The following is a 22,377-nucleotide window of genomic DNA, read 5'->3' on the forward strand; positions in this document are numbered from 1 at the left end:
CTCCCTGAATATAGCCTGGAACCACAGGTATCCTTTTTCAAAACTAGAAGTCTTCTGTCTTCAAACACTCATCAACTCTGCTCCTCACTACTCTCACAGTCAGGCAGCATCAAGTGTTCATTCACTCTATTCATGAAGAGAATCTTGTGCAAATGAACAGACTTCCATCCTGAGTTACACAATGATTCATAAATCTTTAGTTAAAGTATAATGAGAAAGAAAGAAGACAAATGGCATTAGTTATAAAAGAGAGGGAAGATAATAGGACAAGGGGTACAGTGTCAAAGAAAAATAGAGGGAGAAAAGTAGACTGAAAAAAGGAACACAAATTAAAAAATATGGAAAAAATGATGCATTTAAGTAAAGAACAAAAAAGCAGGCAAAAAGAAGTTCACTCTCAAGGATCTTGATCAGATTTTTGTTATCCTTTTTGTAAGATTATTAAAGATGTCTGATTCTTCTTTTTAAATTTTGTTTAAATTTTTATTTTTATGTAGGGAAAAATCAAACATACATTTTATCCAATTTAGTTACAAATTCCTTCACTTCTGCCTTTTCCAGCTTGGCAATATGAAGCACTGACTTTGGACCCAGAACATTGCCACCGCAGTGATGATGGATCTCATCATATCTGTCATTGTAATTAGTTTTGATGGCTTCTACCAGCTTAACCAGGACTCCCTTATCTTCAGGGTCAACCTGTATAAAGGCAATGTGTGTGCAAGCCTTTCTGTGAACTAAGTGGCCCAGCCCTGACTTTACCTTTAATAATACAGTAAGGAACTCAAATTTTGGGACACAAAGCAGGTAGGAAGACCACTAGCTCAATGGGCCCCACATCATGTGCAATCACTACCAACTGTGCCTTCTTGTTTTCTAGCGGGGCAGTAATAGTGTTATCACCTGCTTTGAGGACAGGTGGTCTCTTAGTGGGGGCATCCTCTTTGCCTGCAGCTTTTTGTTAAGCTCAAGCCATCGGCCTTTGCTTCTTCTCTTGCTTTGTCTCAGGTCTGTAATTGGGAGCCAGTTTAAGCAGTTGAGTAGCTGTCGGCTGATCCAAAGTGTGGGTAAACTGGTTAATTGCTAGTGGCACTTTCAAATGCTTATAAAGGATAGATCATTGATGCTGCAGTCCGATGTATTGAGGCTATTTGAGAAATCGAGTGAGCTGGATGTCCTGACCAAAGCCAAAGTTCTTGGGCTGTTTCTCAAACAAAGGATTAACCACTTTCTTGGCCTCCTGCTTCTTTACAACAGCAGGGACCAGAGCCACCTTTTTTGCTTTGGTCTTCTTCCTTTCTGGCATCTTGCCTGGCAGAATGAGAGCTATCTGATTCTTCTGAAAGGTAGTATGTATCTGAAAAAGAAGGGAATCAAGGATTTAACTAAAAACCTTACTTCTGTTTATGATTCATTAAGTTCTGTTGGGGAAAAAAGTATTTTAATGAGGTTTCTGTGGATGCACAGTTTGGCCATGCTACTCCCTTGATAACAAAACAAAACTTCAGTGACATTTTATTTGCTTCTAGAATAGGCTATAAACTCAATTTGCCATTTAATGATTTTTACAGACTGGCTCTAACCTACCTTCTTTTCTTTTCTTTATTTTTCTTTTTTAATATTTAACCATTAGAAAATGCTATCCACATCCAGAGAAAGGACTGATGGAGTTTGAATGCAGATCAAAGCATACTGTTTTCACTTTTTTTGTTTCTTTTCTTTTGATCTGTTTCTTTTTTCACAACATGACTGATATGGAAATATGTTTTACATGATTGCACATATATAACCTAAATCAGATTGCTTACCATTTTTTGGGAGAGAGGAGGAGAGGGAGGAGGGAAGGAGGAGTGAGGGAGAGCAAAAAATTTGGAAATCAAAATACTTTTTAAATGAATGTCAAAATTATCATTACTGCAATTGGAAAAATAATATTAAAAATGAAGTTTGTAAGAAAAAAATCCCAGTGTGACAAACAAAACAAAACAAAAATAACTCAATCATCAACAAACAAATATTCCAATGTACAAAATCAAAAAATGGTATATGAAATAACATATTTCTATCATATATAATTGGTTTTATTAAAAGTATATTAAATGTGGGGGCAGCTAGGTGGCATAAAGCACTGGCCTTGGATTCAGGAGGACCTGAGTTCAAATCCAGTCTCAGACACTTGACACTTATTAGCTGTGTGACCCTGGGAAGGTCACTTAATGTTCATTGCCCTGTTAAAGTATATTAAATTTAGCAAAATAATAACAAGTTTGCCCTATTTGTGTCTCATTTTGAAAATCTTTTTATCTTCCTTGGATGTTAAAATCTTCTATTAATATATGCATACACATACATACATACATACATATAATCTTTATCATTTACCATTAACACACTTCTCTTATCCAAAACTCAACAAAATCAGATATGTCATTTTACAATCGTTGTGCTAGTCAGCTTTGGGATTTCAAAGAATACAGACAAAACATCGCACTAAGCTGTAAACCACAAATTCTCATTCAAGAACGATACAAGAATATATCTGCACATCTGTATCCCACTTGGGCTACCACCCACTTGTTCTTTACCAAGGAAAGTGACTTCACGCATAACTACTTCTATGAAAGAGATATAACCCAGGCAGTAAAAATACAACTACTGGTAACCTACAGATGTGGTTTTATAGTGAGTTAGACCAAGGGAGCCTGTCACAAATGTGCCAATCTTGAGTAGATCAGATTAGATTAAATAAAGAGATGAGTAGAATTCCTTTGGAGTGAGGGCTTCATGCATGGATGTTCATTAGCTTTTCCAGCTATCTGCATATCTCCCCTCCTTCTTTGTATAAAGGAGCTGCTCTACTAGTCTTTTTTTTTTTTTTTTGCAGGGCAATGAGGGTTAAGTGACTTGCCCAGTGTCACACAGCTAGTAAGTATCTGAGACCAGATTTGAACTCAGGTCCCCTGAATCCAGGTCCAGGGCTTTATCCACTGTGCCACCTAGCTGCCACTCTACTAGTCTTGAAACATCTATTCTCACATACTACAGTTGAGCTGAACTCAACTACAGGCTGCTCCCAAATTCAGCATTCTGTCTTTCATGTATGCCTTTACATGGGTTGTTTGTAGCTCATGCTAAGAATGTACTTAATATATATTTTGTGGGGCAATTAGGGTTTAGTGACTTGCCCACAGTCACACAACTAGTAAGTATCAAGTGTCTGAGGCCAGATTTAAATTCCTGAATCCAGGGCCAGTGCTTTATCCACTGAACCACCTAGCTGCCCCCTAAGAATGCACTTCTGCCACTTGATAGCTTGTTTCAAGGTTATTAAGGGTCCAACTTCAACACAAAGCCTCACCTGAACCCCTGTTGTTAATGTTTTCTCTCCAAATTCTCTTTTATTTACTCTTTTATTTTGGTGGGGCAATGAGGGTTAAGTGACTTGCCCAGGGTCACACAGCTAGTAAATGTCAAGTGTCTGAGGTCTGATTTGAACTCAGGTCCTCCTGAATCCAGGGCTAGTGTTTTGTCCACTACATCATCTACCTTCTCCCCTTTTATTTACTCTTGTTGGTATCACATAGCACAGAGTAAGCTCTTTGAGGACAGAGGCTGGTTTTTTTACTTTTTTTCTCTCAACAAGCATTAATCAATAAACATTTATTATGCACTTAAAGACAAAAAAAGCAAAACAGTTTCTTCCCTCAAGGAGCTTATTTTCTAATGGAGGAGAGAGGTATATGCAAAGAATATGCAAAACAGATACAAAGTAAACTTGATTGTTGTTGTTCTTTGTTATGAAAGAGGACTATGACAGATGTCATGACTTGCACCAAATTGAATTTAAGTGAGGAAGGGCTGTGCAAGGTCAACAGCCTCATTCTATCCTCCAGAATCATCTGGGTCTAGTAGCAAGATACATATCAGGATGACTGGAGATGGCACAGTATGTTTTTTAAGGCAATTGGGGTTGTGACTTGCCCAGGGTCACACAGCTAATGTCTGAGGTGAGATTTGAACTCAGGTCCCCATGACTCCAGGGCCAATGCTTTATCCACTGTGCTACCTAGCTGCTCCAAAGTAAACTTCAGATGGAGGTTAAAGGTATTCCTGACTCTGGTGTCAAGAAGAAGTTAGCACTTAAATTGAGACTTAAAGGAAATTAGAGATTCCAAAAGATGAAGGTGAGGATAAAAGAAAAAAAATTCCTTCTTTAATAACATTAAAACATATATGTATTTTATTCTATACCCTGAGTCTACCACCTCTCCTTCAAAAAGTGGATAGCATGCTTCATCACTGGTTATTTGGAATCATGGGTAATTATTGCATTACTCATAGTTCTTTCACACTTCAAAGTTGTTTGTCTCAGGGTGTTAATATATAAATTGTTCTAATTCTGCTTATTTTACTCATCAATTAATAAAACTTTGGGGAAGATAGGTGGCGCAGTGGATAGAGCACCAGCTCTGGATTCAGGAGGACCTGAGTTCAAATCCAACCTCAGACACTTGATACTTACTAGCTGTGTGACCCTAGGCAAGTCACTTAACCCTCATTGCCCTGCAAAAACAAAAACAAAAACAAATTAATAAAACTTTGAAATTGTTCAATTTTATATTGATGTTGTGGTATGCATTTTTCTTTTGTTTCTGCTTATTTCATTCAGAAGTTATTTTGTATCTCTGTACTTTTCTCTGTGCAAGTTGTCCCCTTCTTACATAAGAATAACAGTTCCTCAAGGATTTTTGACTTTGTTACTCTAGTGTTTAGCATAGATTTCTAGAGTTGGAAGGGTACTCAGATTCTACTTAGTCCAATGCTCTGGTTTTACAAATGAAGAAATTGAATCCTGGAAAGGCTAAATAACTTGGCAAAGACCTAACTGGCAATCAACTGTCAGATTTTGGATCTGAACCTCTAATCCTAGAGTATGTCTTCTCTTCTGCTGTGAATGAACTGATCAACTTTTATAAACTTTTATAAACATCTTTAAACTTCTCAAAATACCAGAATTTTATTTCATTTTACTCATGTTTCAGAAGTAAGGAATTTATTTAATGACGTATAGAGCCACAGAGTAGCTGAACATGTTTACAATTATGGTTTTGCTGATGTGGATTAATGAATTAGCTAAGATTGCCATGGTAACATCCTTAGAGAATGGATTTCTTTTTTGTTATGAAGAAGTACATTCTCTCTAAAATGAGGAGTGTGTGTATTTTACACACATATTTTCCTGAAGAAATTTCCTTCATAGCATAGGCAAAAGAACAGATATGACCTTTTCATTGCCAGTTCAGAAAAACTTATTTCTTACAGTGATCCATGAACCTTGGCAAAACCTTCAATCATTCTGCTTGCAGTTATATCAATATTAAGACAAAAAAGATTTACTCTCAATCACTACTGGAAATAAGGTTTGACCTTGGAAAGATCTTTATTTTGTCAATCATCCCTCCTTTTAAAAACAGAAGTTTGTGTTTGGTTGGATAAGGTTTCTTGTGATTTCATGGAGTTCTGTATCAAAAAGAAGAATCAATTTTAGGTAATTTTCAGCAAACATGGTAATGTGAAAGGTTCCATCCTAGCTCAGCTACCTCTACATCCCCTTCAGGATTAATGAAAGCAGTACCAAGAGTGGATTTTCTTTTAGTGGCAAAGTGCTGGAAACTTACGAAGATGGATTGCCCACCACTTGGGGAATGACTGAACAAGTTATTGTATATACATATAAAGAAATACTATTGTGCTCTGAGAAATGATGAAAGGGATTTCTTCAGAGAAACCTGGGAGGAAGCTAATAGTTTTAAGAAAATGTATTTGGTTGATAATTTGTAGTTCAACTCTGGTTATTCTTTCCATTGACACATAATAAGCTCTCTAAACCTCAGTAGATAGATTTAAGAGCAGCTAGATAGCATAGTAGAGTATTGGAGTTAGAGTTAGGAAGAAGACCTTAATTCAAATGTCTGCCTTCTATGCTTTATTAGCAGGGTGACAATATTTAGGTTACTTAATTTCTTTGGGTCTTGGTTTCCCAATCTATAAAATTGGGAATAATAATAATACCTACCTACCATGGTTGTTATGGTTCTCAAATGAGATGCCTGTAAAGCACTTTGTAAAACTTAAAGTGCTACATAAATGTTGTTGTCATCATCGTCATCATCATCATCATCATTTCCTTATGTGCTTTGGTGAAAAATATTCATCCCCTACTAATCAGTCTTGTTATGATAATCCTCACTTAATTTGAATAGGTTTTTCTTCAAGCACAGCAAGCAGCGGGAAAAGTGAACAGAGGACAAGGTCTGGAATCAGGAAAACTCATCTTCTTGAGTTCAAATTTGACCTTAGATACTTATTATTTATCTGATCATGGGCAAGTCACTCAATTCTGTTTGCCTCAATTTCCTCATCTGTAAAATGATCTAGAGAAGCAAATAGCAAACCATTCCATTATCTTTTCCAAGAAAACTTAAATGGGGTCATGAAGAGTTGGATATGACTAGAAATGACTAAACAAGTAAATTGCTTAAGCAGTGGATTAACCATTCTTCCCTAGGGCTGCACTCAAAGCTTTTCCAAGTTGGTAGGGTCTTTGAGAATTTATGCTCTTGAACAATTGGAGTGATGCCACCTCCTGGAGAGTTACTGTAGGAAAGCTCCGCCATGAGGAAAAGATTCTGAGGGCAAACCATGTGGTTTGGGAGGTTAGTTCCTTGGTGTAAGGAAGTGACGTTTGCTCGTGGGTACTGTCTATCAAAGTTATCAGCCAATTATCTTGGAGTTATGTGTGTGGGGACAGGACATTTCCAGTTTTCACAGGAGGCTTGTGAGATGAAGAAGGGGTGAGGCTCGCTCTCTCTTTCATCAGGACTCTTGTGGAAAGTGGAGCAAAAATGCTGGCTCCCTGAGATAGATAGATGTAGGCATCTATGCCTTTTTCTCTCTCTTCACCAAATTCTTATTATTTTTAATAAATGCTTAAAAGTCTAAACTCTTGCTAAAGCTTATAATTTATTGGTGACCACTCATTAGATAATTTTAGACAGTATAGCTAGATAGCAACTTTACAGCACCAATGATCCAGAGTTCAAGAACCTAGGGCTACCTCTATATAATGGTATAGCATTGGAGTGGGACATTAATGGAAATGGATTCCAAAAGGCATATGAAAAACAACAAGGTGCTAGCACTCAGAAATGGCCTATGTTGATATTTATCTCTACCTGTTGTCAGTTTTTACCACAATGAATTTGTCACAAAGCTCCACCGTTGTCCCCATTGCCATAGATGCAAGTATTTCTTAGAGCTCCAAATAGTTTTTTCTTATTCTGTACTTATAATTTATGTTAGCCATTTAAAATAGCCATTAAATTGGCATTTGGAAGAGAAGTATCTTTCATAGCTCTAGAATTATACAACTTCACTCAAATGTTTTCAATTCAACTGTGTTAGAGACATAGCCAGGAATTAAGTGGATAGAGTGCTAAATTGGGAGCCAGAGAGACTTTGTTTCAGATTTTAACTTATTAGCTGTGATCTCTGTCAGTGATTTAAATTTTCTGATCTCTAGTTTTCTCATCTATAAAAAAGGAATAATAGCAGCTACTTCACAAAACTGTTTTGAGGATCAAAGTAATAATGCATGCAAAGTACTTTGTAAAAGTGCTATATAAACACTGAGTTTTAGGATGGTTGTTCAGTTGTCCTTCAGTTGGGTCCAACACTTCATGACCCCATTTGGGTTTTCTTGGCAAAGATACAAGAATTGTTTGCCACTTCATTCTCCAGCTTATTTTAGAGATGAGGAAACTGAGGCAAACAGGGTGAAGTGACTTGCCCAGCTAGTGTGTGTCAGACCAGATTTGAACTCATGAAGATTAATCTTCCTGATTTCAGGCTTGGCATTCTATCCACTGCACCTATTTGGTTCTCAGACATAAAATGTGTTAGAAATGGTATGGAATTAGTGCTAAATTTCTGAGTTTATCATTTTTTTATGATGAAAAGAGTTGATTGACTTCTGCTACTCATTTTAATTCACATATTTGGTGGTAAATATGTCTCCAGCTGAGCATGTAGTAAGTATCCATACTAGTAAAGGAAAATGAGAGAATCCCCTACTCTCCTCCTGAAGAATCTCTAACATTCAATTGAAATTTATAGATTAATATTTTCTATAGCTGACTAAGGCCTGAGGACAGTTAGAAATAGGAGATGATGGTAATCTCCACAGCTGTGTCAGATTATCAAGACTGGAGGTGGGGAGAAGAGAAGCAGCAGTACCAAAGATGCTAGCTCAGCTTTCTCATTTTTTTGTTTTTGTTTTTTTTTTTGGGGGGTGTGTGGTGGTGAGGCAATTGGGTTTAAGTGACTTGCCCAGGGTGACACAGCTAGTAAGTGTCAAGTGTCTGAGGTCGGATTTGAACTCTGGTCCTTCTGAATCCAGGGCCGGTGCTCTATCCACTGCACCACCTAGCTGCCCCAGCTTTCTCTTTTTGTACAGGAAGTGTCTTATTTCTGACTTGTGCTGGTCAGTTTTCCCTGCTTCCCAGAGGAAATTGGTAGAGAAGCAGTTTCACTGGCACCTAAATCTTGAACTTAACACTGGTTTGGCACAGGCTCTATTGTAATCTCCCTCTTTTTGTCCATTTTCAGTAACTCAAGGAAAAAGAAATTTTCCTTCTTCCATTGAACAAATAAGTTGTTTTTTTTAAAATCACTGAAACAACTTAGCAACTGCATGTGAAAGTTCTTTTATTGTGGGAAATAGTTCATAGGGCTCTGGTCACTTGACCTCATTGAGGACAATTAGACATTTATTTACCATCTTCCTCACTTATGCTTTTTCCTTCCTTTCCTTTGTAGTCCAAACATCATTTTGTTTAGTTGAAAGAGAAAATAAAAGTTGAGAGTTTCTACTTTCTCTATTAGATATATCACCCCAATCACTCTAACAGTATTCCTTTCTTGATCTAGCTTTTGCCTCTGATAGGCTACTTTTGTGACAATTGCATCCACCACAATTCATGTCATATAGTTTCAATAAGTGATAGTTTTTTGGCCCAGATCCACGATCTTATTAGTGTGAGGACTTCTCTGTGTTGATGCTCCCAAGGAGTTCACAAATCACCTCTGTTACTTGCTAGGTATATGACCTTGGGAAAATCACTTAGCCTTTATGCTTCTCATATTTTTCATGTTTAAAGTGAGGATATTCTATGAGATAGCTTCTGAGATCTCTTCCAGCCCTAGACTTTTGACACTATTGGAAAATGATGTATAACGTAAAGTTTCAGAGAGCTTCCTAGAACATGGAGTAATTAAATAATTTGTCCCACAGTCACAAAGCTAGCATGGGAAAGAGATAGAACTAGAAACTAGGTGTTGCTGATGTAGCAGTAGAAGTGGAGGGCCTTACATGTATATAGAGGCTCACATATAATGAGGCCTTGTCCTTATGTGGCTCAAAGGGAAGCGGAATTGGCATCTCTAGTCTTTTGTTTCCACTACTCCCCTACCTTCTCCAAGGAAAACTTTAATTCCAGTTAGGAAGGGAAGCAGGAGTTTGGGGCTAGAGGCCATTCTGCTCTCCTCAGAGGCTTGGGGAGGGGGGTTAACAGATTAAAATTATATCTATCGGCTCCCTTAAATATAATTTGTCTAGAGGACATGATCAGGTTTGAACTAATTTTTGATCACTTTGTCATTTTGAGGGGAAGGGTGGCTTTACTTCCAAGGGCTGATTCCTTTCTCATCAAATACCAGTTTCGCAAGGAACACATATAAAGAATAGCAAAGAAATCCATTTATCAAATCAGAAATCAGAGAAGGTATACATAGAGGAATATATACAATATATAGAAGACAATACAGAATGAAGGAGCTATTCCATTAAGCAACCTGAAGTGGGATTGGCCTCTTCCATCTTCTCTCTCAAAGCTGGATACCATCTTGATGCTAGGCTTGAAGACTCTCATTTGGAGAGTGCTGGGACACTCAAAAAGGAAAAGTCCCCCAAAAATAATTCAAAGGGGGCTCTTACTTGAAGAGTCCAAAAAGGAGTACCAAATTTGAAGCTCTCAACTTTTACCAACTCTGTCCCTCTTCTCACAGAGAGCAGGAGCCTTCATCTCCACTAATAAGGAAAAAGTCCCATACCAATGGGCTTTGGAATAGGGGTTACATTGACACCAAGTATTTACTGCTATATCCATGCTATATACAAGAGAGGTTGATGATAACTGTATATGGGGGTTCAAGATGACAAGAGTCAGGAAAAGCTTCTTGTAGGAGGTAGCACGAGGTAACACCTGAGTTACGCATTAAAAGGAAGCTAGGGATTATATGAGAAAGAAAAGAGAAGGGAGAATATTTCAGAAATGAGGGACTACTGGTGCAAAGAAACAGGGGTGGGAAGTATAATGTGCTCTTTTAGGAAGAACTGGAAAAAAGTTCCATCTGAACAAATATATGAAGGGCAGAAACATGAAATTTGATTTCCAGTAAGTGGGAATCAGAATAGGGAATGCTTTAAATGTATTAATATGGGTATTTAGTTTATCTGAGAGTCAATAGGGAGCCACTGGAAAATTTTGAGCAGAGGAGTGACATGTCCAGATCTGTGTTTAAAGAATTTCTATTTTCCAGTGGTGTAGAAGACAAATTAGAGATTGAAGGCAGGGAGACAAATTAGGAGGCTATTGCACGACCCTACAACAGAGATGTTGAGATCCTGAATAGGGTAAAAGCTATGTGAGAAGGGAACAGATGTGAGATGAATATGATCACATTACTAATTGAAAGCTTCCTAGATATATTGAAATGATGCTCATATATTTTCCTACCCTAACATTCTCAAAGTAGTCCTGTTCCTAATCCTAACCTCTTTTAATTTCTGAGTTTGAAATTCTAAACTTTCACTTACTTAAGCATTACTTAAATAATTTAAGGTAGAAAGAAAATCATCCATTTCTGTTTGATTCTCCATTAGCTCATTTTCGAAAAGCAGATGGTCCAATAAGTCAATGAGTTAAGTCATCATCAGATAGCATTACTGTGTGGAGGCAGCATTACTTTTCAAATCAATTTTAATCTCATAGCTGGAGATATACTTCATCATTTTTTGGAAATGATTTTGTTTCATTCTGGTATGCCTATTCTTATGTAATGCCAAGTTTTCTTTAAAGCAATGGAGACTTGCTTCAGATGGAGTGCAAAATCTCGTGACAATGGGGAATGAGGAGATACTTTATCATTTATTTTGTTATCAAATCTTCTTTATGAAAAATCTTATGAGCTTCTGTTCCCAAGTATGACTCAGTTGACTGGAAGAAAGTGGGTTTGGAAGTCACTTTGTGTAAACCATTTTTTTTCTTTGCAAGCTGTCTTCTACCAAGCTCTTTTCTGTGCTCATTATTCAGAGCCTAATGTTAGACACTCTTTTACAAAGTTATATCAAGTAACACTTTCTGCATGACTGCATCCTTTGTTTATCATATTCACAAAATGAAAAAAAATTAGCCTGATAATGCATTAAAAATTAACGATAATTCCATTTTACGAGAGATGTTATGACACTTGTTTTTATCCATGACTAGGTAGTAGGATTATACATTTCAGTATATAAGCTTTTATGTTACATTAGAATCACTTATGTCTAAGGGTTTACAAATTAACCCCCCCCAAAAAAGTCAAATTCATTGGGATCCATAACAAGGAACCAACTTTCTTTCCAGATTTCCTATAAGATATTAGAATTAGATCTTTCGTCTCCCTACCCTACTCCTTTTTTGTAATGGCTGTATTTAACTATTTCCTTTAAATTCCCCATTATACTGTAAGCTAATAGAAACAGTATGGCTTAGTGGATAGAGATCTAGCCTCAGAAACAAGAACACTTGAATTCAAGTCCTCCTTCTCACACATACTAGCTGTATTAGATGAGATCCTGTATGATGTAATGGGGAAAGTATGAGATTTGGACATCAGAGAACATGCTTTCAAATCCAAGCTTACCAGATACTACCAATGTGTCCATGGGCAAATCAGCTTGATATTTCTGGGCCTCAGTAACAACATCATAAAACAAGGAAGCAAAACTAGATGATAATAGTAGCTAGATTTTAGATAGTGCTTTGAGGTCTACAATATGCTTTACATGTTATCTTATTTGATCTTTACAACCCTATGAGGAAGTGCTATTATTATCCATATTTACAGTTGAGGAAACTGATGCTCAGAAATGTTAAACTTGCCTGGTGTCTCACAACTAGTAAATGTCTAAATCAGGATTTGAATTCATCTCTCCTTGACTCCAGGACCAACACTCTATCCACTATTATTCCACTTGTAAGGTCCCTTCTAGCTTTAAATATATACAGCTTTGGAATATTGTTGTTGTTGCTGCTGTTGAGTTGTTTCAGTCATGCATTACTCTGTCACCCCATTTGGGATTTTCTTGGCAAAGATACTGGAGTCATGTGCCATTTTCTTCTTCAGCTCATTTTACAAATAAGGAATTGTAAATAGAGTTAACTTGCCCAGGGTCACACAGCTAGTAAGTGTCAAGCGTCTGAGGTCGGATTTGAACTCAGGTCCTCCTGAATCCAGGGCTGGTGCTTTATCCACTGCACCACCTAGCTGCCCCTGGAAGATGAATCTTTATGTTTCCAAGCCCATTGCTCTATCCACTAAGACAATAAGCTATTTCCATGGCCTGGGTTACATGTTACATATTGCATCCAGCCCAACATTGGTGTCCTGAGGAGTTAGTAGTGATCTTCAGGAGAGACCTTGTGGCTCTATGTCCATGCCAGCAAAATCTGAGATGAGAACTTAGCCATTAGCTAAGCCATTTTTGGAAATGAACTTGGTAGGACCGGTGCTATATAGGAGTTTAGCTAAGTTTTGAGCCTACACCTCCAGAGACTGAAGTTAATCTAGGGGAAAGTATACCCAGAGATAATGGGGAAAATGTTTGTACTGTGAGAGAATAATGGGTTTGGGGATGCTCAGAGGGCTACCCGCTCCCCCCCTCCCACCTTGAGGGGATAATATTAAGACTGATTGCATTGACTTTGCTGATTAACTCACTTAAAGTTAACTTAATTACACCCACACCTACCTGAAAGCCTGGCCCTCAGAGGGTGTCTTCTCTGAACTCTGACCTCAGCACCCTCAAGTCCAGTAAACCAATGGATTTGAAGGATGCTAGCCAATTAGCTTGGAGCCATATGGAAGGGCCGGCTCTCCTTGAGAGTGAGAGTTAGGTAGAGAAGCTCTCAAATGTGCTCATGGTGGAGACCTTGGAGAAAGAAGGAAGCCAGGCTGATCTCTATCTCTCCTCTAGGCTAGATAGGCCTTCTTAACTTTCTGAGTCACATGTTCTCTCTTTACTAATATTTGATATGCTTTAATAAATGGTTAATGCCCCCAACTGGCACTAAAGCTTCTAATTTATAAGTAGCAATATATTATAAACCCCAGCTAATTTTCCCTAAACTTGGGACAGAAATAAGGCAACCACATATAATTTTAAATGCCACAGTACATTTGTTCTTGTTATGTCTATGAAGTAGATATTTCTTTGTAAAAGCTTCAAAAATATCCTCTCCCACACTAATGCATTGTTGATGGAGTTGCGAAGTAATCCAACCATTCTGGAGAGCAATTTGGAACCATGCCCAAAAGGCTATAGAACTTTGACCCAGCAATACCACTACTAGTTGTATATCCCAAAGAGATCATAAAAAGGGAAAATGACACACACATTCAAAAATATTTATAACTGCTCTTTTTGTGGTGGCAGAGAATTGGAAATTATGGGGATGTACATCAACTGGGGAATGGCTCAACAAGTTGTGGTATATGAATGTAATGGGATACTACTGTGTCATAAGAAATGATTAGCATGCAGATTTCAGAAAAACCTGGGAAGACTTACATATACTGATGATGAGGGAAATAAGTAAACCCAAAAGAACACTGTACACAGTATCAACAACATTGTGTGATTATCAACTGTTATAGTCTTAACTCTTCTCAGCAATACAATGACCCCAAACTGCCAAAAGACTCATGATGGAAAATGCTCTCCACATCCAGAAAATGAGCTATGAAGTTGGAATGCAGATTGAAGAATAGTATTTTTATTTTTGGTGGTGTTGTTTCTTCTTTCTTGTGTTTTTTCCCTTTTGTTCTGATTCTTCTCTCACAACATGACTAATGTGGAAATATATTTAACATGATTGTAATATGTAACCTATAGCCAAATTGCTTGCTGGCTTTGGGAAGGGAAAGAAAAATTTAGAACTCAAAATCTTACAAAAGTGAATTTTGAAAACCATCTTGACATGTATGGGAAAAATAACATATGAACAATTGTTTTTAATTCCCTCCTTCAAAATGAGGGAGTTTTTTTGTTTTCCATGGACCCACACCACAGTTTCCCACTATTTCAGTTTATGGAGGGAGATTAGTTTTCATTTTTTCAACCTGGTGACCAACTTGCTTAAAAATTTTAAAAAGAACTCTATATAAAACCTACAGCTGGATAAATGTTAGTTGTATAGTTTTTTCTTTGTATGTTTATACTCCTAGAAACTTTGTCAGTTATGATTGTATATAAACTTTTTTGTATATAAACTTTTAATAGTTAACACATTAACAATGCCCAAATATACATAGCTAAATATGAATGAATGTTTCTTCTCATGGTCTTCCAGTTAATGAGATTTCTGCTTTCCTGAAACATCATAGATAATGAAATTTCTCCATGTAGCAAAATAACTTTGTACTAGACAGAATTTCAGTGTCTTCCTAACCTCACTAAAACCCAAGGACTATTAGTTCCTTAATAACACTTTCATAACTATAATCACCCTTCATGTTCCATTATTTTTTTGCTAGTATGAGAGCTTTCAGATTAAATATTTGGTACATGTATGTGTGCAAACTGATAATAGTCACTATAATAAATTACCTACACTGTGAATGAATCCTGTAATTTTTTCTTTTCTTTTATATAATGTATACTTGTGGTTCACAGTGAGATAGCTACTGTGTGATTTATGTTTTCAAATAATCACTTTTAGGGATATGATAGGTGGTGCAGTGAATTGAGTGCTGGACCTAGAAACAAGAAAACCTGAGTTCAATTTCAGTCTTAGACAAATACTAGCTATGTGACCCTGGGCAAATCACTTAACCCTGTTTGCCTCAGTTTCTTCTTCTATAAAATGAGCTGGAGAAGAAAATAGCAAACCACTCCAGTACCTTTGCCAAGAAAACACAAAATGGGGTCACAAAGAGTTCAGAATGATAAACAACTGAATAACAATAATGATCTCAAAATAAACCCAAAATGAGAAATTGTGTAAATCAAAGGAGAGCTCTCTTTTTCCATAACTGAAAGTAAAATGATCCAGGATAATTTTCTAGACTTTATGCTCTCTCCATTGTTGTCAAATGACTTTGAGAACTAAGCAGTAAGCAACGTTGGAGAAGGAAAGGAGTGGTCCCTGAATAGCATAAATCAGACCTCTAGTCCATTATCTATCATTTAATTTTTTAGACAGCTCCCTTATCTCAGTTGTGGGGAGATAGTGTCATGTATGACATGTACAGTTGTTCTAGTAGCTTGGAATCCTATAGGAGAGAGTAAAGACTGTGTTTTATAGACCCTAGCACTATGAATATGCTTGACCAGAAGGTCAACTTGGATATACTCTTAACATTTTCCCATATCAAACCTTCTACACAGCACCTTGTGAAGAAGGTCTCTGTCAGTTTTGTCCTCTGCATGTTTATGGGAACCACAGGGTCATGCATATGGTCACCCATATAATTAAGATTGGCTTACTCTCAACTATGGGTTCCTTGGGATTGATGACATGGGTAATGATGATATCCCACAGTCATGAAACTGAACAGATGAGATTGGGCCTATTGGCTGTATTTTTTTTTCATATAGTAACTGGCTTGATCTCTGCCCTGGACATAAACATCTCCATCAACCTTAGCCTCATTTTGAACTCCTTCATGGGCACAGAAATGATTTTCCAGCTGCTTCACCTTGAGTGTGCCCTATGCTAGACATCATATTTCTGTCTTCCTAGGAAGCATCTTAATGCCAGCCACAAACCTGATGTTCTTATCCTCCTTGGGAAACCTCTTTGTTGGATCCATTTTGCTTTTCCATATGAACCTCTATGTGAGACTGGAAGTCATATGTGCTCTGGTCCTTTTTGATACTAAACTCATAATTGAAAAAGATGAGAATGGAAGTAAAGATCATATCTGGCATCGTGTTGAGCTCTGCTTGGATTTTGCCACCTTCCTGCAAAAGAAGAAACTTGATGATCCTGAATAGAAAAGCAAAAAGAAAGATAAAAAATAACTGTTTACCTTTCTTCTCTTTGGCTCCGTACCCTCAGGTCCTCACTTCTCTTTATACTCATTACATATAGTATATTCTGTTAAAGTGAAATGCAGTAGGACATTTTTTTCATTTTTACCTTTTTTTTAAAAACATAAGCAGGACATTTACAACCAGATTGTATTTTGGAGTTTGGTTTTGTTTTCATTGGGCTTCTATTTCCATCTGTCTTCCATCCCTTTAATCCGCTCTCTTCCCCCAATTCTTTTCTATTCTCAGGGAGCTAGTCCTTATTGCTAAGGACTAACTGGGGTCCAAGGAAAGGGAGCAACAATCAGGAGATTTCTAGTAGTTTACTCTTTTCAAGTAGACATAAAGACTTTTCTTATCAATTATCTTTTAGCATTATTTGTCTCATAACAGTTCTCATAAATGTTAGTGGGGAGACTTAGTGTGTATACACAATACATACATATACATACATATGTGTGTATATACATATATTTATGTGTATATATGTATTTACACATATGTGTTGTGTAAATACATATACTTTTTTTTCAGTTTAGTTAGAGACCTGCTTGGAGGATAGAGATTACTGAAGCCTGGGTCCTTGTGCTTTTTAATCCTCACTAGGCCCTGAGTCTCTGCTGATTTTTTAAGGCATCTGGAAGGGGGAAAAAAAGGTAAAATAATCCCTCTACTTTATTTTTTATTTTTATTTTTGCAGGGCATTGAGGTTTAAGTGGTTTGCCTGGGGTCACACAGCTAGTAAGTGTCAAGCTTCTGAGGCTGGGTTTGAACTCAGGTCCTCCTGAATCCAGGGCCAGCGCTTTATCCACTGCGCTACCTAGCTTTCCCCAATCCCTCTACTTTAGAAGCAGCTTTGTGGCAGGTACTTTTGCCATCTTGGAGCCTTGTGAGTCATTGTTGGTCTATTCTGCCCTCTTACTTTCAATGGTCTTGGTTAGTATCTATTCTCTTCATCCTTTGCCTGGCAAAAATTCAGAGAGCCTGACTGCTTTACATCCATGGGAATGAGAATTTCCAAATCTTGATAGACATTAACTTCATGGAACAGCCTTCTTATAAATAAAAGCTAAAAGGAAAAAGCATAGCATTTCCTAAATCACGCCAAATTCTCTTAGCAATTCTTATCTTGCAGTTTGACCTGGGTCTTAATTATTAAATGTTTTTCACTGGGGTTTCTGTTGTTAGACAATCTAAAGAAGTTTGGAGCTGAGTGATAGCATAATAAATGATGAGCTCCGTGGGGTTGTTCATAAATGAACAATGCAAGCAACCTAGATAATTGGACTATAGAAAGATCAAATGATATAATGAATGTAAATGATTTTGCAAAAGATAAAGCACTATATAAGTGTTAGCAAGCATTGTCATGGTAGCATAATCTCTGGGGCTACTCCCCAAATTGGGCACCAGGACTCACAGGTTGGATTCCCAGGAGGAGGCTGACTATTTCTCATCTCAGGATTCTAAAAGTAACAGACTGGGGGATTATGGTTTGGAACTAGCAGCGTAACTCTCGAGCCCCCACTGGGATACTTTCCATTATCAGTTAACTAATCGAACCCCATTAGCTCTTAGTAAAGGGATTTACCAAGGCACATCAATAAGTGTTGTTAAAAAAATTCTTCCCAAATCAGAGGAATATTCTTCCCTTCTACCCATAAGGATCCTGGGAAGAGTTGGGTCCAACTTAAAGTAAAATAGTAGTAAGGCACATGTGTAGAGGATGCGTGTGACCAAAGGGTATCATGGAATCTTCATAAAATTTCTCCTTCTAGATAGGGAGGTTATCAACTGCTGGACCAGGCTGCTCCACTCTTACTGGAATTAAGTCACTCTGTTACTGCTGGTATTTTCTTATCCCCTCTGCTCTGATGCTGAGGAAGGGGAAAGCACAAGCTATTTCTGGGCTTGAATTCTGGAATAGACATGTATTTGCTAATTTACAAGCTCCTCATGCTTTGCAGTGTTCATGAGGTCATTGCCTGGCTATATCCATCTCAAGGTTGCTTCTCACCTCCTGACTCCTTTGGCTCTGGTGCACTCTATAGTCCCAGTGAGATCTCATATTTTGAGATTACACAATCATTTGAACAGTTCCAATTTAGAATGCACACATACATCCACCTATAGTCTGAAAAAATAAATACAAGGAAACCAAAGTGCTATATAGTCATGGAGATGTAGCAGCTGTGTAGAGTAGTAAGGCTAGCTGTCCTTCACCAACCCAGTAGCTCAAATTGGACCTGCCTCAATCAAAGCTAACAAGGAAGGAGTTGAGAGATGGGTCATGCATTTTTTGTATGTGCACTCATATCTAGTTCAGTCATTAACATTTTTAAGCTACATAGCTAAAAGGCTTTTTATCATCACAAAGTAACAACAACCCTTCATTGCTGGAAATAGGCTTCCAAAGTTCCACATTTTGGATTGTAACCAGCAGGTGAACATCTACTTGTACTGTCTAACCCCCCAGAAAGGGCAAATCTGAGCATGCTCCTTCTGTTACAGAAGTGTTATTATTCATTATTATTCTAAAACCACCCTTTTGTGTTCTTTGTCTATGTCAACAGAGCAAGGACCTTAATGTCTTGAGGAGGCAAAAATCTTCACTAAGTACTGTCTTTGATCAATCCTACAAATGGGAATTCACTAGCAATTCTAAGGAAAGGGCTGGGGGTAGCAGATAAATTCCTAGCAACTATTCCCAGTCTTTTGTTCTACCTGGTCCAATAGTGACATAATTTCCACTCTGAAAATGGTGACCTTCTTTAATGCAGGTGCCACCTATCTAACCAAACCTAGAATGTTATAATTATGGTGGTTACTATATGAAAATCTATTAAACATTTTCTTTAGAGGTAGACTTCTCCCTTCTTCCCTGTATCATTCTTTCCTCTGCTTCTAAGGAAACTTCATCATTCTAAGCAAAATGAAAAAAAAGAGCTAGGATTTGGTATTATTTGTTAACTTTATTCCTGTACTATCTGATGATGGTTGTGAGTACATAAAGGATGACATCAGAGACCATTAGCAGCCCCCTCTCTGACATTCAACCATAGGGTCAGGAGGCATACAAATAAAGGAAACACCTTTAGTGATCATTATGCTCTAAGACTAATTGCAAGGCTGTATTGCAAGTGAAAAGGAGACTCAAAACTGATTGCCACCGGGTTTCCATTTTCAGCTTTCCCTGTCCACTATTTATTTATTTATTTATTCATTCATTCATTCATTCATTCATTCATTCATTCATTCATTCATTCATTTATTTATTTATTTATTATTTTTGGCAGGACAATGAGGGTTAAGTGACTTGCCCAGGGTCACATAGCTAGTAAGTGTCAAGTGTCTGAGGCTGGATTTGAACTCAGGTCCTTTTGAATCCAGGGCTGGTGCTTTATCCACTGTACCACCTAGCTGCCCCTCCCTGTCCACTATTAGTGTTCATTGGATTCCATGACCTTGCTCTTTAGTAGCACCATGCTGTGGCACTACATTTTTCTCCCCTGGGATGGCATTTGTTCCTAGAAATACATGGTTCCCTTATACCTCCAAGGGGAAGCTAAGTGAACAGTGTATAGAGTCCTGGACCTAAAGACAAGAAGACTCATCTTCCTGAGTTCAATTTTGGCCTCAGACACTAGCTGTTTGGCCCTGGGCAAGTCATTTAATCCTGTTTGCCTCAGTTTCCTCATCTGTATAATGAAAAATGAGCTAGACAAGGAAATGGCAAACCACTTCAGTATCTTTGCCAAGAAAAACCCAAATGGGGTCACTGCGAGTGAATAACAACATATATCTGTATGCCCAATAAATTGCCAATCTCTGATTTAGCTGAGGCCCCCAGCATCTGCTTTCTACATGTTTGGTATTCTTCTAGTCCTGAAAATTTAACTGCTATGTTTTCTAAAACCTAACTCTACCTCTTGGGCTTTTTGTCTGGAATAATGAAGTTTCCTTAGAAACAGTGGCAAGACTGATGAGGGGGAAAAAGTCTACCTTTAAAGAAAATGTCTAATAGGTTTTTTAATATAGTAATCACTGTAATTATCACATTCTTTTCTAGTTCCTTGGTTTTCAGCTCAGGCTGCATTCTATAATTCATACTGTGAAGACAAGAGTATTTTATTTCAGAACTACATGAAATACACATTCTTATTTTGTAAAAGAAAAGAAAATCTGAACTTTAAAGAAAACCAAAGTAATGATAAATAAAACTGAAACCAAAACCCCTCTAAAATTGACAAGTACTGTAAAGAACTATTCTATATAAAATATTGAAATGGCTAAAGTTAGATAATCTTCATCCTTAAAAGGGAAAGGAAAAGTAAGCTGTATAAAAGCAAAACAAAAATAGGGATTCCTTAATTGATGGAGGAGAAATTTTTTAAAAATTATCAGAAACAAGAACATTCAGTGTTTTTGGTACATGCCAATAGAACTAAGAATCTAAGTGAAATCAATAAAAATCTCTAATGCTAATTTTTAATAAGGAAATTGAAATTCTAAAAAAAAATAAAACTCTTACTTAGAAAGAAATTATACAGGGCATAAATGAACTCCTAAAGTGAACAAAGGATGCTCCTAGATCAGATGGATTTCCAAGATCATTCCATAAAACATTTAAAGATGGATTAACTCCTATGCTACAAAAAATTCTTCTCAGTAATTTAGAATTAAGGTATTCTACCAAACTTTTTACAAGCTAAATAAAGTCTTTGTTCCAATAGTATACTCATTGTATTGCAGGATCATAGATTTAGAGATAGAAGTGACTTTTGTGGTCTTCTGGTGCAATTAACCTAGATTTATAGAAACGTAAACTGAGAAGATAAAATCTTGGTCCCACAAGTAGAAAATGGCAGGATATTCAAGATAAAACAGAGAAGTTTAGAACAATATGACTACTAAATATGATAAGGAATGATGCCAAGATTTTATTGCTATAAAGAATGTCCCAATGAGAAAACTCCCATCAGTGCTGGTCTATACCTTTACTGCACCCTACAATTTTAAGAATTGCTTAGAGAACCGAAAGGATAAGGAACTTGCCCAGGGTCACACAGTCATAATGGGTCAAAGGTTGGACTTGCCCCCAGGACTTTCTGGCTCCAAGGATCTGTCCCTGAAGTCAGGTAGCCCTGGATTCAAGTGCTGTCTCTGACATATACTGTCTATGAAACACTGGGCAAATGACTTAACCTCTATGTGGTCCCAGTCTGCTTTCTAAGATTATATGTTTAAAAAATATTGCTCTTAATTGGAAGGAGTTTCTTCATGTATATTTCTATAAACCAATGAAATCACAGGTCTGGTCTTTTCCCCAACCTTAACTTCCAGCTTTTAAAAATGGTAATTTTCTTAGAAAATCAATAAAAAGGCTAGGTGGCACAGTGGATAAAGCACTAGCTCTGGATTCAGGAGGACCTGAATTCAAATCTGGCCTCAGACACTTAATAGCAGTGTGACCCTAGACAAGTCACTTAACCCTCATTGCCCTGCCCCCCCCAAATCAATAAAAATACTGAGGTAATTAATAATTTTGGTAATGTGAGAGGTTACATAAGAAATACATAAAATGCTTTGAAGTACTGTCATTACTGAATAGTCTGAATAGGTCTATGACATCAATGAGTTCTTTCATATAAGTGTTTTCCATATAAGAATATGTGGTAACCAGAATTTATGCTATCTTTGTGTGGAAATTTAAAATAACACAATATCTGCTATATTTGTCAATATCATTCATTTTGTTAAATATAAATATATTAAGTGCATTTCCAAAACAACTACAACTTTTAACAAGTTGAAATAACTTGAGAACAATGATAGATAATCATCTGAAATTATCAACAATTGACTCTAAACTTAATTTTAAATTTAAATGTAATTATCCTAAATTTGATCATTTATATTTTTTAAAAATGAAAATCATATCCCTTTTTGATTGATGGGTT

The 22,377-nt window shown here is 37.0% G+C and overlaps 2 pseudogenes; one reads left to right on the forward strand and one right to left on the reverse strand.

Annotated features, from left to right (window-relative positions):
- Positions 1–504: 504 nt before the first annotated feature.
- LOC122755063 lies at positions 505–1,318 on the reverse strand (annotated as a pseudogene).
- A 14,382-nt stretch (positions 1,319–15,700) lies between these two features.
- LOC122755064 lies at positions 15,701–16,381 on the forward strand (annotated as a pseudogene).
- Positions 16,382–22,377: the final 5,996 nt, after the last annotated feature.

This window comes from Dromiciops gliroides, chromosome 4 (genome assembly GCF_019393635.1).
Source record: "Dromiciops gliroides isolate mDroGli1 chromosome 4, mDroGli1.pri, whole genome shotgun sequence".
Lineage (NCBI taxonomy): Eukaryota > Metazoa > Chordata > Mammalia > Microbiotheria > Microbiotheriidae > Dromiciops > Dromiciops gliroides.